Here is a 3,702-nt window from a genome sequence, read left to right as displayed (position 1 = left end):
CAGGAATGTTTGGAAATGTTACTTGAGTAAACCCCAAGGGCTGCAAAAGCAGAAAACAAATAAAAAACCTTTAACAGTTGTATTTAAAAAAACAACTTATGACTTGCAAACTAATCTCATATCTCTTACTTGCTTGGAATTGGCTACACCTCAGTAAAAATATATGCTTCTACAATAACTGAGATAACATCTCATGCTTAAACATTTTATGAACCACATCACACATAATTATTTTTATTTAAGGAATGTCTGTTCCTATTACAGTAAAAGCTCCGTTATCCGACACCTTACAAGCCGGCATGTTCTATTAAGCGGCATGTCAGCTTGTACAGTAAAGTGAAACCAGAAGTGCCCACCGTGGCACTTCTGGCTTCCCTGAGCCCCCACAGCATGGGGGAAAGCAGCCTGTGCTGCTGAGCCCCCACCGCCCAGAGCATAGCAGGCTGCAAGGGGCCTACCTCCCTGTCCCGCAGGGCCCATGGAAGGGTCAGCTATGCCACGGGAGGGTCAGCAATGCTGCAGGAGTGGCAGCAACGCCCCAGATGAGGCAGGAGAAGCAGCAGCCTGAACAGGCAAGGATGCCTGCTCGGCCGCTCAATTAACCAGCATATTTTGTTATCTGGCATCCCCCATTCCCAGGGGATGCCGGGTAACAGAGCTTTTACTGTACCACGTTAATAAATCTCATTGAAAGCTTTATTGGATTTAATTATAGGTATAATGCAAGCAAAGCAAACAAATGTTACCATCCTTAATCCATGTAAACAGTGGTGCTCTAAACAAGGGGCTGTAGCAGGTTATTAAGAACAGTTAGGATAAAGAGACCTAGGAACTTCTCGTTTTTATTTGCTACATAGCATCAAGAAAAGCTAAAAATATATACTCTTCCATTAAAGCAATTGCTGTACCTTCTTCCAGAATGTTTATATTACCTTGATTAATATTTCATAGGTATGTTGATCCTGACACAAACTAAAAGACATGTTTGAACTTAACCTATATATTAATCTATTTTTGGTGTTTAATTATTCTTGCTATATTTTACTGAACTAATATTTAGTTCTCTTGGTCAAAATAACAAATGGCTATTCTGTTAACTCATGTAAATTCTTTGCGTGGGTGTAAGTCCATGGGCTTCACAACCGAAGAGAATTATTTAGAGGGAAAATGACTTCATTTGGAGATAACAATCTGTTGTCGATGGTTCATAAACAAAAAGGAGGCAACTACATTGTTTTGTCATGAATTATTTACCCAGTCCTAATTTTAGCAAAGTTTTGTTGCATCCCTTTGGGGAACTGGAAAATGGCTATTCCCAACGTATTGTCTGTCTAAATAAACTCCTACATGCAGTGCAAAGAATTGTAACTAGTTAGTCAGACAAGAAGAGAATCTTGCAGGATGATTTGGGATATTAGCTGATGAGATGGTTAGAAAAACAAAACCTGACTAATGACAGGAGAAGAAAGGAAAAGAATACCTACTTCTAGAAGAGAGTGTAATGGGATGCCTTAGTGTACACGTTCCACTGCCTTCTTCTGGGTGGAACTGCAAGTCTTCAATTTACATGTAATAAGGCGGTGTCACACATTCAATTTAACACCTACCAAGTGAATTTAAAATGCATGTTCAAGCAATTCAATATCTGTTAAGTTCCATCATGGCAGTCCCCTTTCAGGCAAAGATTATCTAATGTGCTAATTTGAATATGTCAAAGCACTCCAATAATTTACATCCTTTGCAGGTGAATGACTCTATGGTGCCAGTAGATAAATTAGGTTATCTTTTGGAACAGGAACATCTCAGTCATCTCTCTTTTGCTACCATGAAGCTAAATGAGCAATGCAGTGCTAAATTAAACACTCAAATTACCATAGATTTTTGTAATGCTTATTAAGAGTAAGAAAATATTAAACAACAGCCTTTGACTGGAATAGGAGTATACCTAATGCCTTCAAAAATCTCTTGTTCTCCTATTAGTTGTAGCTTATAATTTCACTCTGAAGCTAGCTAGAGTGACCACGAAGCAACCATGAGTCTTCCTCTAGAGTAACTTGAGGTATTCAGGAGGTAGACCCTCATGCCCTCAGAGTTTATGATGCTGCTGCTAAGCACCCCTCCTCCCCTCCAAGGACAATTTGTGCTAAGTTTGTTCGGCATTTCTCATCATCAGGTGTTGCTGGGCCTCATCTCCTAACTTCATGCATCATGGCAGAGTCCTCTGAGTTTTGTGACATTCCAAAAGGATCTAGAATACACATAGGAGTGAAAGGTGACGTCATGTCAAGAAGGGGTTTATGGCTACGAATTTTCAACTGACGCATTTTGCTATAAAAAGAGTAGGCAAGTGAATATATTTTTACAGCTCCAAGACTGTTGTTGTGAAAGATTTTTTTTCCCCTTTCAAGTCTTCTCTAACCTGTCATTCACGTTGCTAATCCAGTTTTGCTCTATATCTTGTTGTGTGACACATTTTCATCATTGCTTATTATTGCTATCTACTTATTGCTAAGCAAGATTATTTTCTAGTCTGCATGACCAGATGTTCCCAGAATTAAATATATCATTTGTGCACCTCAAAACATGAATGAAGGTATGGGGTCTTGATTTAGCTTTCTTCCAGACACCTTGGACATTCATTAGTTAAAAAACAAAGAACCCCCGCAACTTTTCTTTCTTCAGTATAATAGATTATATTATGGAGCTTATAATGTGAACTCCTAGGAAGTGATGGTATTGTAGGAAAGACTGAATGGTTGTAACCTGTCTGTCTTCTCTTGGATAGCTTTAAAAACACTATTTACTATAGACTCATAGATTCATAGATTATAGAGTTGGAAGGGACCACAATGGATCATCGTGTACGACCCCCTGCCCCTGGCAGGAAAGAGGACCGAAGTCAGATGACCTCAGCTAGGTGACTATCTAGCCTCCTCTTGAAGACCTCCAAGCTAGGTGATAGCACCACCTCTCCTGGAAGCCCATTCCAGATCCTGGCCACCCTTACTGTGAAAAAGTTCTTCCTAATATCTAACCTAAATCTCCTCTCAACTAGTTTACACCCGTTATTCCTAGTCACTCCCTGAGGTGCCTTAGTAAACAGCACTTCCCCTATTCCCCATTGACCTCCCCTAATAAATTTATAGGCGGCCACAAGATCTCCCCTCAGCCGTTTCTTGTGAAGGCTGAAGAGATTCAGCTCTCTCAACCTCCCCCCGTAGGGTCCATCACGAAGGCCACTAATCATGCAAGTGGCCCTCCTCTGGACCCTCTCCAGATTCCCCGTGTCCCTCTTGAAGTGTGGCGCCCAAAACTGGACACAGTACTCCAACTGCGGCCTGACCAGTGCCTCATAGAGGGGAAGCATCACCTCCTTGGATCTATTAGTCATGCACCTGCTAATGTATGACAAGGTGCGATTGGCCTTGTTGATGGCCTCATTACACTGCTGGCTCATGTTCATCTTGGAGTCAGTTATGACTCCAAGATCCCTCTCTGCCTCCGAGCTGTTGAGAAGGACACTCCCTAACCTATAGGTGTGCTGGGGGTTCCTCCTTCCCAGGTGGAGTACTTTTATCTTTATTAAATTGCATGAATGTGTTCTTTCATTATTTTCTTCTTATTTTCTTTTATTATACTTCCTTGGTTAAGAAACTCAACTAACATTTAAATAAGTTGGTACAATTTTTGTGTAGGAATACC

The sequence above is a fragment of the Alligator sinensis genome, unplaced genomic scaffold (assembly GCF_000455745.1).
Source record: "Alligator sinensis unplaced genomic scaffold, ASM45574v1 scaffold532_1, whole genome shotgun sequence".
NCBI lineage: Eukaryota > Metazoa > Chordata > Crocodylia > Alligatoridae > Alligator > Alligator sinensis.
Note: the sequence above shows the minus strand (reverse complement) of the source record.